General features: G+C 37.0%; 1 protein-coding gene across 4 annotated transcripts in view; it reads right to left on the bottom strand.

Moving 5' to 3' along the window:
• The window catches only part of TP63 (tumor protein p63), a 226,532-nt gene that overhangs the window by 168,761 nt on the left and 41,570 nt on the right, over positions 1-16,201 (bottom strand). The gene's annotated exons all lie outside the window — the stretch shown is intronic.

Below are 16,201 nucleotides of genomic sequence, written 5' to 3'. Positions count from 1 at the left end.
CCCCTTGTATATTATGTTATTTTCTGGGAGGATACGCAATCTCATTAGAGTGGAGTAAAATAGTGGATAATGAAGGAATCCATGAACGAATCTGCGTCTCTGCCGGGTGGCCTTGGGGATTGAAGCCCCTGGCCCGTGTATTCTCAGTACTCTTGCATTGTGCTCCCTTTTGTGAAGTGTTCATTTGCGATCAGCAAACATGCTCCAAGGGTCTGCTCTGTGTGAAGTATCACCAGCCACTTTGGTATACCATATCTCAGGAAGCATATGCCATTTGAGTTTTTTCTCAGAGATTAGATGTATTCAGGCCTGAGAAGAAATTAAGCAACCAAACTGAATGCTGTTATATGCCATCGGTCACAGAGTATAGATTTTGGCATAAAATTTACAAGTGACAAAACTGAAAATCAGAATCTGATGAGCAAAAAAGGAAACTGAAAGATAGACTGTGGTTTCTTTTAGACTTTTGTTCACAAAATGACAATTTGGTTTCCTTAAATGAATATGTTTTGCATGAGTCCTACCACGGGTAGAGAAACTATGTGCTAACATGGGTTCCAACTTTAAAGTTAAAAGTAGTACGTATAGTTATTTGAGTTCCACATTAGTAAGTCATTTTTTTTAAGTTGTGCATATTGTCAAGACTGCTTTGAAAGACTGTTTATTAATGTACTGCTCAAGATCATGAAATTAATTTGGTGGGCCACAACTAGCTTAAGAAAAGAGAGAGGGAGAGATGGAAAGAGAGAATGAGCATGTATATAAGCATAAGAGATGACTCTGGCATGGAATAAATCACAGTGGAATAACTGGAATATATCAGATCCCATTGCATATCGTATAGATAAGTATTGTTTTATGAAATTTTGTGGTTCAACGGATAGATAATTATGTGTCTATGTATGTATGTGTTTGCACAGTACACATATGCTACATAAACAGCATACTTTTGTTATGGCTAGTGATCAAAAATATTGGAGGATTACTCTAAAGAATAGTTAAGATATGGGGCGCCCGGGTGGCTCAGTCGGTTAAGTCTCTGATGTCGGCTCAGGTCATGATCTCGCAGTTTGCAAGTTCGAGCTCCACGTCGCGTTCTGTGCTGATAGCTCAGAGCCTGGATCCTGCTCCGTATTCTGTGTGTGTCTCTCTCTCTTTCTGCCCCCCCCCATCCTCTCTCTCTCTCTCTCTCAAAAATAAATAAACATTAAAAAGTTTATAAAAATAATAGTTAAGATACATTTTTAAGTTTTCTTTCATTCAATTTTTTTCTTTAAAGATTTTATTTTTAAGTCACCTTTGCACCCAGTGTGGGGCTCGAATGCACAACCCCAAGACCAAGAGTCATATGGTCTGCCAACTGAGCCAGCCAGGTGTCCCTAAAATTCATTTTTAATCAGCAGTTAGTTTCTACTTATATAACATTTTTTTTACAGGCTTTAAATTTGTCTTACTGACTTTTAATTTTTTATTGAGGTATAACTGACATACAATGCTATATTAGATTCAGGTGTATAACATAATGATTCGATATTTGTATACCCTGTAAAGTGATCGCCACACTAGGTCTGGTTACCATCCACCACCACACATAGTTATAGAATTATTTTCCTGTGATAAGAACTTCTAAGATTTACTCTTTTAGCAACTTTCAAATATGAAATACAGTATTATTAACTATAGTCACCATGCTATACATTATATCCCCATGACATATGCATTTTATAACTACAAATGTGTACCTTCTGCCTCTTTTCACCCATTTTGCTCCCCCTCACCCACTCACCTCTGGTAACCACAAATCTGTTCTCTTTATCAATGAGCTTGTTGTTTTCAATTTCTTCTTTTTTTTAAAAAAAATTCTTATTTAAGTGAGCTCATACAGTATATGTCTTTGTCTGACTTATTTCACTTAGCATAATGCTCTTAAAGCCCATCCATGTTGTTGCAGATGGCAAGATTTCATTCTTTTATTATGACATAATAATATTCAGATGTTGTATATATGCCACATCTTATTTATTCATTCATGTATCGATGGACACAGGTAGTCCCCATAGGTTGGCTATTGTAATAATGCTTCATAGGGGTGCATAAATCTTTTCAAGTTAATGTTTTCATGCTCTTCTGGCCAGAAGTGGGATTGCTGAATTATATGGTACTTATATTCTTAATTTTATTGAGGAACTTCCACACTATTTTCCATAGTAGCTACACCAGTTTATATTCCCACCAACAGTGCACAAGTGTTCCCTTTTCTCCACATCTTCAACAATACTTATTTCTTGTCTTTTTGATAAACAGCCATTCTAACCAGTGTGAGATGATATATCATTGTGATTTTGATTTAACTTTCTACCTTTTAAGTTATAATTATTATAACATATTAATATCTTTGTTATTATTATTTTTAAGGTGATAATTTTTTCAGGAAAATTATCTAAATTTTAAATTAGTGACATTATTAAGGTCTTACTATGAAATAACTAGAAGAGCAAAAATTTTAATACACTATAATCATAAACACATCCTTACCTTCTGAGACAGCAAACCTATGCCTGGGGTCATTTCCAAAGGAAAAAATTTGAGACAAAGAAAATATATGATTGTATATAGATTATAACTACAGAATTGTTAATAACAAAAAATACATAACTCCCCTAAAAATCAACATGAAAGACTTTATCATGTACCAGCAAATCTACAAAGTACAATGTTATATGCAGTCATTAAAATCATCACTCTGGCAGATTCAGAAAAATGCGTATATGGTACATTTAATTAATACAACTTTATCTGTGCTGTGGTTACAGCTTTTCAAATATTCTGCCAGCATATAAGCTAGATATTGGAAGGAAACAGTAAAACATAAAAGCGTAGGTTTCAGGAGTGATTAAATAGTAGATACATATTTTTAAAAAAAAGAGGTTAGAGTGGGAGAGAGCCAAAGCATAAGAGACTCTTAAAAGCTGAGAACAAACTGAGGGTTGATGGGGGGTGGGAGGGAGGGGAGGGTGGGGGATGGGTATTGAGGAGGGCACCTTTTGGGATGAGCACTGGGTGTTGTATGGAAACCAATTTGACAATAAATTTCATATATTAAAAATAAATAAATAAATAAATAAAAATTCTGTTTGTAGCTCATGTTATCGTAAAACGGTGCTATTAAAAATTCTTATATCTTAGTATGGTTCTAAAATATGATCAATATTGACAACAATTATCAGCAAAGCTAAAATTCTTTAGATATAGCTAAAATCTTATGAAAGTGAGCTAGCAAGAGTGCTTTGAGACCTATTATAAATATGAGCAAAATGAGGCAAGACCTATTATATATGCTTGGGGACCTCTTTGTGTGTGCACAGAATTATATGAGATGCGAAGGATTGTCCCTCCTGGGTTTGAGGGGCTTGTTTGGGTTTCCATTGAAGCAGCAGGACTCTGGAATCAGAACCACTCCTGCTTTAGGCAACATTTCAAGCCCTCTCTGTGGCCCTACCTTATCTATTAAACACAGTTGGTGATAACCCGTGTGCCTTGGTCTTTGAGAGATTTACCTTTTGCCTGGCTGATAGTAGGATCTAGGTAATTCTGGGTCTGATTTATCGGTGTTAGATGGAGGAGAAGTACACCAGCATCAGATGTATAGCTTGATGTGTCACAAGATGCCGAGAGCCCACGGGCAGAAGATAGGAAGAGTCTCTAGGGCAAAAACCAGAATTAAGGACTAAGGTCACAGCGGCAACCTGATCTATTTTTCTGCCAAAATAATGCTTGCCATAATTTTCATCCTATGTGTTAAATGGTTCGAATCGGGAGATGGTAGTGCTGAAACAAGGGAGTGATTGTGAAATACTACAATGTTATATAGAGGTTTTCTCCATATTTATTTTCTTTGTTTAATTTTTTAATGTTTATTTTTCAGAAAGAGAGAGAGATGGAACATGAGCAAGGGAGGGGCAGAGAGAGAGGGAGACAGAGAATCTGAAGCAGGCTCCAGGCTCTGAGCTGTCAGCAGAGAGCCCAACGTGGGGCTTGAACTCACAAACTGTGAGACTGACCTAGCTGAAGTCAGACGCTTCACCACCCAGGTGCCCCAAGATTTTCTCCATATTTAAAAAGCGTCCTTGAGTGCTTGTAAGAGTGGTTCATACCTTGGTAGACATGTTTGGGCAATATGGGATCGATACATTCTTCTTTAGTTTGGCAATCCAAACTAAATCTGGACCTTCAATCTGGGCCTTCTTTCTGGATGTTCTAGGCTCTAAGGTGCCACAGCTACTGTAAAAGGGCTGCTGCCATTGTTAATCCACAGCCCACTATGTCCTGCCTCGTGTGAACAATTTAAAGCAGCAGATGATCTCTTTTCATGCCTATACCAGTGTTTCTTTCTATGGTTTGACATACAAAAAATCTTTCACATACCTGGAGACTCCATTGTACCTCTACAGGGATTTTCCTTTATTGAGGATCTTGAAAACAATAGGTTCCTTCTCAATTGACCAAATATAAAATTATATCTTATACTAGGCGTGTTTTTCTGTAAACTGTACATGCTCTCCAGCCCACCAGAGGTTTTAACTTGAGGGTGGGAGGCATGAGGACTCCAGAGGATAAAGGCAGCTCTGTGCTAAGGTGCAACTCCATATACAGTAATGACATCTGTTAGTTAACATCAACCATAAGCTAAGAGTAAAGAAAGCTGAAATATGTATCATATATGATATATATCATATCATGTCATGTCATGTCATATCATATCATATCATATCATATATAGGCATATACATGGCAGGAGTTTCTATGAAATCAAGGCAATCACTTGTTCTATAGGAATGTCTTTCAAAAGTATACAAATGTTGGGGTGCTTGGGTGGCTCAGTTGATTGAGCATCTGACTTTTGATTTCAGCTCAGGTCATGATCCCAGCTTCGTGGGATTGAGCCTTGCATCAACCCCAACCCGCATCAGGCTCTGGGCTCCTGTAAAACTGAGTTTCGAGGAGTTTCGAGGCTGCTTAAGATTGTCTCTCTTTTCCTCTGCCCCACTTGTGCACGCTCTCCCTCTCTCTCTCTCTCTTCCTAAAAAAAATAGTATACAAATGTTAAAATGTTTCCAATCATTTCACCAAAATATGCCAGGCACTTAAGTGTCATATCTTTAAATTTATATGGGGAGGCTGTGCAGAAGGAGTGTATCCAATAATTAATACATTTGTTTAACTCCCTGGATGCATATTAGAACCATCTGGAAAGCAGGAACCCAGGTGGCTCAGTCAGTTAAGCCTCTGACTCTTGATTTCAGCTCCGGTCATGATCTCACAGTTCATGAGTCTAAGCCCTGCATCGGGCTCTGTGCCGACAGCACAGAGCCTACTTGGGATTCTGTCTCCCTCTCTCTCTGCCTCTCCCCTGCTCACTCTCTATCTCTCAAAAATTAAATAAAAATAAACTTAAAAAAAAGAAAAGGAGTTCAACTTGTGTTCATTGAAGTTGTCTTTATTTCCCAGTAAAATTTTCCTTGAAAAACATAGTTCAGAAGTAAGATAAAAACCCTCGATCGACTTGCCTTCTCCTTTCATCAATAAGGACACAAGACCCCAGAGAAGAGACCTTTCCTTGCTTAAGGATGCCATAGTCTAGATTCAAGTGAATCCTTCGTTTCTTTATTCCCAGAGCATAGGGTTTTTTTCTACTCCCCAGCAGTGAGTTGCTGTTATTCCTCTGCTTCAATAGAAATAAGCAGAAGTTCATATACCTAACTACCTAGCAATGATGATACCACTCTTGTAGTATTGACACTCCCATTACAAATTAGGATGTTGCCATATGGAATCATTTTATAGAATGACTCATTATTTGATATAATATTGCTTATTTTAAGACATAAGTATATATGCAATATATATATACATATACATATATATGTTATATATTGCATAATAATGAGAAATAATCTTTAACCCTTGCTGAGATAGGTGACTTACATCTGTTTGATTTCCTGGCCCGCTCTTCTCTTGTTTCAAAGTCCTAAACTATAGTTACTTAAATTCTTTTAAATAACAAAAATTCTGTTATTATGAGAACCTCTTTTTTTTTAAAGCTGAGGTAACTATCCTATTAATTTTTTAACTCAAACTTATATATCACATACTACATACCAGATATTGTGCATTATTAACCCTTATTACCCAATTAACACTTATACCAATCCTACAAGGTAGGTTTTATTATTATCCCCATTTTATATATGAGGGAACTGAGACACAGAGTGGTTAGGCAGTTTGTCTGAAGGAACACCCAGATAGTGGCAGAGCTGAGACCATAATCAATTCCAATAACAAAGTTCAGGCATGTGAGTCTATAATACACTCCTTCCCAGACAGCTTGCATTGAAAAAACCTGGGCTGTCAATCACTAAGTAACACTAGACTTCTGTGATTTTTCTATTTTTCATCTCAAAGAAAAAAAAAAAAAGAGTCACTCCTAGGAATTTTTTTACCTGGCTGGGTTTATCAAAATTTATAAAACTTCTGTGGAGAAGAAAATTTAGCTTATTTTATTCATTTTACTCTTTCAAAACTATGTTTTTATACAAACAATCCTAAAATATGCATGCAACTACAAAACACCCCAAATAGCCAAAGTGATGTTGAAAAGGAAAAGCAAAGCTGGAGTCATCCCAATTGGGGACTTCAAGTTATATTACAAAGCCATAGTGATCAAAACAGTATGGTACTGGTACAAAAATAGACAGACCAATGGAACAGAATACAAAATCCAGACATTAACCCACAACTATATGGTCAACGAAACCTTGACAAATCAGAGAAGAATATCCAATGGGAAAAGTCTCTTCAACAACTGGTGTTGGTAAAACTGGACAGCAACATGAAAAAGAATGAAACTGGACCACTTTCTTACACTATACACAAAAATAAGTTCAAAACGATTAACCACCTAAATGTGAAACATGAAATAATTAAAATCCTAGAGGAGAATACAGGTAGTAACCTCGTTGACATTGTCTATAGTGGCTTCTTACTAGATGTGTCTCTGGAGGCAAGGGAAACAACAGAAAAAAAAAAAAAACTATTGGGACTTCATCAAAAAGAAAAAACAACAACAACTAAAAAACAAACAACAAAAAAACTTCTGCACAACAAAGGAAACAATCAACAAAACTAAAAGGCAACTACAGAAGAGGAGAAAATATTTGCAAAGGACGGATCTGAAAAGTGTTAGTATTCATAATATATGAAGAACTTATAAAACTCAACACCCAAAACATAAATAATCCAATTATAAATGGGCAGAAGACTCGAATAGATATTTTTCCAAAGAAGACATCCAGATGACCAACAGACACATGAAAAGATGCTCAACATCACTCATCTTCAGGGAAATACAAATCAAAACTCTACTGAGATGTCACCTCTCACCTGTCAGAATGGCTAAAATCAACATGAGAAAGAACAGGTGTTGGCAAGGATGTGGGGAAAGGGGAACCCTCTTGTACTGTTGGTGGGGATGCAAATTGGTACAGCCACTTTGGAAAACAGTGTGGAGTTTCCTCAAAAAGTAAAAAATAGAACTATCCTAAATCCAGCAATTGCATTACTGGGTATTTACCTAAATAATGCAAAAATACTAATTCAAAGGGATACATGCACCCCAATGTTTTTAGCAGCATTATCTACAATAGCCAAATTATGGAAAGAACCCAAATATGCATCTACTGGTGAATAAAGATGTGGTGTGTGTGTGTGTGTGTGTGTGTGTGATATAGGATTATTATTCAGCCATAAAAAAGAATGAAATTGGGATGCTTGGGTAGCTCAGTTAAGTATCCAACTCTTGATTTCAGCTCAGGTCACAAGATTGAGGTCAGGTTGTGAGATCAAGCCTTATATTTAGCTTGCCTGGGATTCTCTCTCTCTGTCTGTCTCTGCCCCTTCTCCCCCTCAACATAAAAAAATAAACATTAAAAAAAACTGGTAAGTATAAATAGTGCTTTAAAAAGAAGAATGAAATCTTGGGGCCCCTGGGTGGCTCAGTCAGTTAAGCATGCGATCGCGGCTCAGGTCATGATCTCACAGTTCGTGAGTTTGAGCCCTGAGTCAGGCTCTGTGCTGACATCTCAGAGCCTGGAGCCTGTTTCGGATTCTGTTTCCCTCTCTCTCTGCCCCTCCCCTGCACGCACTCTGTCTCTCTTTCTCTCTTTCGAACATAAATAAACATTAAAAAAAATAAAATAAATTTTAAAAAGAATGAAATATTGTCACTTGCAATAACATGGATGGAGCTAGAGTATTATGCTAAGCAAAATAAATCAGAGAAAGAAAGACAAGTGACATATGATTTCACTCATATGTGGAATTTAAGAAACAAAGCAAAAGAGCAGGGGGGTGGAGACAGAGGTAAAGCAAGAAACAAACTCTTAACTATAGAGAACAAACTGATGGTTATCAGAAGGGAGGTGGGTGGGGAGATGGGTGAAATAGGTGATGGGGGCTAGGGAGTTCTCTTGGATGAGTACCAGCTGATATATGGAAGTGTTGAATCACTATAGTGTATACCTGAAACTAACATTACACTGTATGTTACCTAACTGGAATTTAAATTAAAAAAACAGATTTTTTTCTAATTTTTAAAACATTTCCTAAGTGCCAACATGGTACTAAACTCTAAGGAAACAAAATACAATAATAGTGCCAGGAGTGCAAAAAGCTATGTATAATATAAAGTGACACATGGTACTCATTCAATCAAGAAATATTTACTGAGTGGTTCTTCTCTGCTGAGCACTACACTAGGTCCTGAGGAAATGGAGCTCTGGACAAAAGGACCTGTCCCTCCTTAAACTTAGAGGCTAGTGAGGGAGACAGACATCAGTGAGACACAGTAATTGCTCCCATAGAACTCTGACAAGTGTATCAAGTGTATCAATGAAAGCATGCATTAAGGGGCTCCAAGCCTCATGTCAAGGTGTTTCCCTCAGAGTGACAATGAGACTGAGATCTGAATGGTGGGTAGATGTTATCTAAGTATTGGGCTGTCTAGAAAGCTAAAGAAACTACTTTATTGGCTGTGGATGGCTTCACAAGGGAAATGATAGGAACTGGGGCTGGAAAAGTTACTTCAATATTGCCACATAGAGAACCAGAAAAAGAGTGGTGTGGGAAGAAAAATGGCATGAGCCAACATAACCTCGCTATTTAACCTTTTAAGTCAGAGCAGGACAGAAGCCCACAGACATGTATCTACACATACATCCATACATATACACACTCCAGCACACTGACCACTTTGCCACCCCCAAGCTTCGCCTTCCTTGCAGTCTATTGTACGAGACTAGCCTAATGTGTAAGTAAAAGCTGGTTGGTCAGTAGACAGAAGATATGTATGGCTTGGTTGTCCCAATAGGAACCCGAAGAAATGTTCTCCAGGACAGGGAACAACAAAGTACCTTTAATTCACACTAAAGTGAATTTCTACCACTAAAGTGGTTTCTATCAGGTTTTTTCCAGTGAGAAAAGTTTTGTTAGAGATCTTGAGGCTATCTCATCAATTGTGGTCCCTCCGTGAGAGGCCAAGATGAGGTTGCACATGGTGCACTGGAGACTTGGTGTTTTGGTCTTAGTTCTCCTAACAACTGACTTGTGTAACTCTGGATAAATCATGGCCAGTTTCTGAGCTTCTGTTTCCTTCTGTTCTGAGAAGGAAATACAAATGGCAGAGTTCTAAGTTCTCTTCTGGATCACTGAGGACTGTGTGACCAAAATGTGGCGCATTGGTACATTTTCTGGCTCTTCTCTGCATTAGGATTTAAGGAATTTTTTTAGGGGTCGGGGGAGTGCATGCAAGTGAGGAAGGGGCAGAGAAAGAGAGAGAGAGAGGGAGAGAGAGTATCTGAAGCAAGCTTCATGTCCAGTGTAGAGCCCAACACGGGGGCTTGATCTCATGACCATGAGATAATGACCTGAGATGAAGTCAAGAGTTGGATGTTTAACCGACTGAACTACCCAGGTGCCCCTCCAAAAACTACTTTTATCTAAAGCCCGAAACATCCCCTCTACATCTCCTTTCAATCCCATCATATATAAACTCTATTCAGACTAGTAGCCACCTGCGTATCCCTTTCCTTTTCATATAGGTGGGCCTTTGCATTGGGACCCCTGCAAATAGGAACAGTAAAAGTTGTTTATGTGTATAAGGCAGGCTTTGGGGTTAGCCTTGCTTCCAGTTCTGGCTGCACCACTCACCAACTATTTAGCCTCATTAAGTAGTGTTTCTCACCTGCAAAATAAAAATGACGAGGCACCTATGTGTATATTTTAAGAGGATAGATGTGAAAATACATATGGGGTACATAGCATAATGCCTGACACACACTGCCTAAGTCAGTCTCAACACCTGTTGTCAATGATGCGATCTATTAATTTCCTACTCTTCTGTATACATACAGTATTTCCAATATTATCAATAACAATTCAAGACAAAAATCATTCTGTCCACTTTACAGAAGAGGAAAAGGAACATGAGAGAAGTTTAATTAAAGTTTCCCAAGGTCACATTTCAAAGGACAGAGTAAGACTCAAATTCAGGTTTGTGCTTTTTGCTCTACTCAGTCCTGATTCTTTACTTAGTTAAAAACAGAGTAGCAGTCATGGAAACTCTCAGCAAGACTCAACCTCAGCCTTCTCTTTTGGCGTTTTCCATGTGGCATGTACCCTGCTCATTCTACGCCTGGCATGGTTCAAGCTGGTTGCTTTGGGACCATGCAGGGGAGAAAGCTTTGTGGAATGCATTGTGAAGTCCTACTTATCTTCTGAATGAGTAAAGAATTTGAGGCCCTAGGGAAGAGGTGACTTACCAATCACATCTCCCCTTCAACAAGTCAAGAAACAATGGAGAGATAATCTATGACAGCAAGGAAAAAGCTCCCTAATTCTCTAAAGTCCCCAAAGAGGCCCCTGGAGGGTTTCAAATCTGAATCATTTTGGCTGAGAAGGAAGTTGGTTTCAAAATGAACTTTCAGAAAGTTGAGATTCATTGTCAATAAATCTTCCCTACAGTTTTTGTCTGATGTTTCACATTCAGTTAAAACCTTTAATTCCCCCAGGGAAACTACTAAAACAACAAGGGGCCCTTAGGAAGCTTTGTTACCAGCCCACGGAAGCAGCTCCAGAACCAAGGAGCCCCCAAAGTCAATTTGACAGGACTAACCTTCAAGCACAGGTCCAGCAGTGCTAATTTGAGGAAAGTTTTCTGAATAATCATATACTATTAGGGATTGCTAAGGCCCTATCAAATAATGTGCTCACACTCAGGAATTTCAATCCTGCAGAAAAGTTACCCTTTTACCCAAACTTGTTAAGGGTACATCATGCATTTATGTTGCTCTGCATGGGAAAAGAAAAAGGAAAAGGAAAAAAAAAAAGCTTAGTGTCAAGTCAAAACAGAGGGCAGATTCAAAAAATACATTCAACTAACATTACTAAACATGACTGTGTGCCAGACATTATCACCCTTACTTTGCAAAAGTGAAAAATGAGTATAGACACAAAGAGCAAACTATATAAGGTCACTTATCCAGTAGAAGACAGTTAAGAGGATTGGTTCCATAGTGGCAAGTTCAAGCCTAGGCTTCTTTCCCCTGGGCCTTGTGAACTTGTGATTTTTTTTTCATTTTTATTCTCTGTAGAGGTAAAAATTATCCAAAAAGTCACTGTTTTGTATTCTTCCCACATTTGCTGCTCAGCTTAAAAATTATATATGTCCTCACATTGCTATAAGTTTGTTTTTGTAAACTTTATCTGGTTTCCTGAAAGATGGCTTCCCATAAATCAGTTGGACTTTCCCACGATCTCTCATTCATATAAAGCATGCCTCATTCACTTAAATTTCTGTTATACTTTCTTCAATTGTGAGTTTTAGAAATACCAAGAGAGAAATTTTCATAATCTTCACATCCTCACAGAAACAGACACATCCTTAACTCCCTTTTGTCACACATAACTCTTTAGGACCAATTACTAGAGTTGTCACCCTGTTATACAAAACTTTCTTGGAAGACGGTATAATCATGTTCAGTTGAGAATTCTGTGCTAGACTATAACTACTTTTATATACGTTTGCTTATTCAATCTTTAATCATATGAGACAGATAAAATTTATTTTCTCCTTTTTACAGTTGAAGAAACTGAGTCCTGGAGAAGTGTAATAACTTACTCCAAGCAGCTGATAAGCTGGCAGCAGAAGAGAGCAAGTAGTTTTAAACTAATCTCTAGAGTCTTTGTTATTCAATCTATTTTATCATAAACTACGGAAAGACAATAGCCTCAACTGTCATCTTGCCACTATACATATATATATATATATATATATATACACACACACACACACACACATATGTATGTGTACATATACATTTGTGTGTGTGTGTGTGTGTGTGTACACACACACACATATATAGTTCCAACTCTAGTTTCAAAGTCTCTCTTTTTAGAAAACTTGGAAACTAATTTTAACTACCCTTATGAAATCACAAATCACAGATTTTTTGGTTTGGATGGACCTTGCTAATCTGCCAAACCACAGTTCATTAACATCACTTCTGTACTATCTTAAATGTCAAAAAGATTTGGAAGGTATTAACATGACCCAAGGCTTTTTATGTTCCTATGATGGTATATTGTGATTATTACCACACCATAGTCATTCCTAAAATTATCTGTGAAATATTTCAAGGCTGTAAGAGAGCTCACTATCTTAACTTCAAGAAATGAAGACGTCAGTGCTATTAAATGGCCCTGTTTCTAGCTGTGTGTCAACTCTTCTCACTAAAGTATATCAGTGTTAAGATGAAAATGAAGGTTTACCTTGAACGCATCAAGGGGCCTAAGGCATGTTATTGTCACAGCTATTGTTCTAGCTATCCAGTCAATAATTCTCATGAATATCTGATTCTGAACGGTGATAACACAATCGAGCATGATACCTATGTACGTACTTACAACTAGGAAATTGCCACGCTATTTATTGGTCTTCACCATGTGGGGTTTCCATGTCTCATCTTTAATTTTGGCATAATAATGCTTAAGCAGCAATGATGTAGCAATAACCAAATGAGACAGAACAGGGAGCACCCTACATTGTGCCTGACCAAGAGTAAGGTGTTCAATAAATGCTTGTTGAAACACAATCTGAGAATGATGGCACCACTTTTCCATGAAGGTCGTATTACTAAGATGGAGACATGTCAGAAAACTGTGCTGCTAGTGTTTCTGATCACCATGGTATTGCTTCTACAGCTGCTGTTTAACAACCTCAGTTAGAAAAACCAAAAGGATCATCAACCCAAAGGAGCCTCTGGGCAAGCATTTAACCTCAAGTTATTGCACAATCTGTTGATCCACCTTTTATCAAGGCTCACTCCAGACACTTCACATGTCCCTGCAGATTAAGCTGCTAAGACTTCTAAAAGGTACAAGGGGATTTATCCACTCTGTACTGCAATCAGACAAGTGGTCCCTAGTCACAAAACAGCATCAGCACACAAAACTCTTCTGTTTCTAGGATAAGACACTGCCAAAACTGGGATGGCTTGAGTAAATTCCTTTAGTAGCTAAAATCCAAGTTGGTAAAAATGTATATAAAGCATCATAACTCAAGCTTAATTACCTACTTAACTTTAACATTCTAAATATGAGGATTTGGTGAGGGTTTTTTCCCCCTTTTTATTTCAGGACAAAGGAAAACCTTCAAATTCTCTATATAATAACATAGATGATTTTCAACAAACCAATGCTGGTATGCACAAAGCTATGTCAAAATGCCTAGGTCTTTGGTTTTGCAAAATCTAGAATTTTTTTTTACATATATAATAATATATTGTTTTTTTACTCAAAGATAATCAAATCTATGTTGAATTATAATTCTGTCCTATTTTCCTGTCGTTTAGTTGTTCTGGATTTTTTACATCATTTCTATGGACAAAACAATGGATAACTGGATGATCAATCGATGGTACTTGAATTCAAACTCAATGTTTAGAATCACTGAAATGTCATCTCCAGCTTCCTTTCATATTTAACACAAAATAAGAAGGATATGTCACAACTTTGAATTTGGATATTTTATTATTCAAAGTTCACGTGCATAAAGTTAGTGAAAATAAAATCTTTTCTAAACATCAAGGTCATTATATAGTATGTGGGGACTTGCACAAAAAGAGCAATGACTTTGAGTCAAGAGAAATGAGTGAGCTCAAATCACTTATTGGTTTTGTGACCCAAGGCAGATCTTCACCTCTGTGTGCCTTAGTGTCCTTATCATGAGGTTAAATAAGGGTATGAAGAGCAACTTCAGACAGGTACTGTAAGTGTTAAAATGAGGCAGTGAAGGTGGAACTCCTGTGACACAGGAGGGGCTTACTGTTTTTCTGAAGGAAAGAATTTGTGAGTTAAAAAACAAACAGGAAAAATGGCCTTTCTTTTCTACCAGACTATAAGCTCTGTGAAAGCAGGAACCTTGTGCCCATTTCATCCTTGTGTGCCTAGAACTTAACTATGGTGCATGCTTGGTTCAATAAAAGTTGAATCAAATAATTCAGTAATGGTTAAATTGAATCTGCTTGTATTAATGTCTGTTATTTCTTTTTATTCTTTTTAATTTGTGTGAGACAAGTAATAATAGATACTATTATTTCTATTACACATTGTCATTTCCCTAACACTGCAGTCCTATATCTAAAACAAAACATGATATAAAGTACTCAAATATTGTTTAAAAGTTAACCTTAAGTAGCAATTTATTTTTTATTATTTTTTTAATGTTTATTTATTTTTGAGACAGAGAGAGACAGAGCATGAATGGGGGAGGGTCAGAGAGAGGGAAACACAGAATCCGGAACAGGTTCCAGGCTCTGAGCTGTCAGCACAGAGCCCGACGCGGGGCTCGAACTCACAAACCGTGAGATCATGACCTGAGCTGAAGTCGGACGCCTAACCGACTGAGACACTCAGGCGCCCTTTAAGTAGCAATTTAAATGTCATTTGGTTTAAGTAAAATCAATAGACCCTAGACCTTACAATGGGCAAAGTAATCCACTGAACTGTTGGTGATAGACATGTAAAAATAGAAAAATGTATATAATAATCTACTATATGCAGATATTGTTGTAAGAACTTTACATGTATCAGTATATTTAATCCTCATAATAAGACAGGTTCTATTATTAGCCTATTTTTATAGATAGGGAAAGTGAAGGAATAATCTATATATGGCTTTATGGCTAATTAAAAAGTGAGGCTGCACTGTGAACTCAGTCCTTCTGGCTTTAGGAAAGCATCATTAACTACTTTCTATGTCCCTTCTGTAAGGTGTAACTCATAGCCCCGTCTTAAATGAAAGATGATTGCCACCGCTAATTGAACAAAATTAAGAAAAGTAAACCATGAGGAAGAAAGGAGGAAAGAAGAACTGATTATCAAAACTCAAAGACATTTTGATTTACACTTTTAAAAAGTATTTGATTCTATAAATATCCTAAAGAATAAAACTCATATAATCATAACAAGTAATCCAGAAAAAGCACTTGCCAATATCTAACATCCTAAAGAATAAAACCCATATAATCATAACAAGTAATCCAGAAAAAAGCACTTGCCAATATCTAACATTCATAAAGAGAACTAGGAACAGAGGGGGACTTCTTCAGTTTCATCAAGAATATCTAAAGAAGAAAAAAATACAGCCAACAGCATATGAAATGGCAAGAAACTGGATGCTTCCGAAGATTGGGAATGAAGCAAGGATGTTCTTTCTCACCAGTCCTATTCAAAATTGTACTAGAAACCCTAACTAGTGGAATAAGATGAGAAAAACGTATAAAATGTATACAAATAGGAAAGAAACAAAACTACCTTTATTCGAAAGTGACATAGTTGTTTATGTATAAAATTCCAAAGAGATTACAGAAATCTCCTGAAAAAATAAGTTAATGTAACAAATTCACAAAATACAAGGCTGCTATATAAAAATTGCTTTTCTATATATCAGAAATGAACAATTAGAAATTAAAAAAAAATTAGAGTAGCACCAAAACGGAGAGAAATATTTGTGGCTCCTTTCTTTCCTTTGTCTTCATTTCCTTTGCCTGTCTTTGTGTTTTCTTTTTATTTACATCTTGTCTCCTTT

Source organism: Lynx rufus, unplaced genomic scaffold, assembly GCF_022079265.1.
Source record: "Lynx rufus isolate CCGP_SWC_20201006 ecotype Redwood Valley unplaced genomic scaffold, mLynRuf1.p SCAF_5, whole genome shotgun sequence".
NCBI classification, from domain to species: Eukaryota; Metazoa; Chordata; class Mammalia; order Carnivora; family Felidae; genus Lynx; species Lynx rufus.
This window is presented reverse-complemented; position numbering and strand designations above follow the sequence as displayed.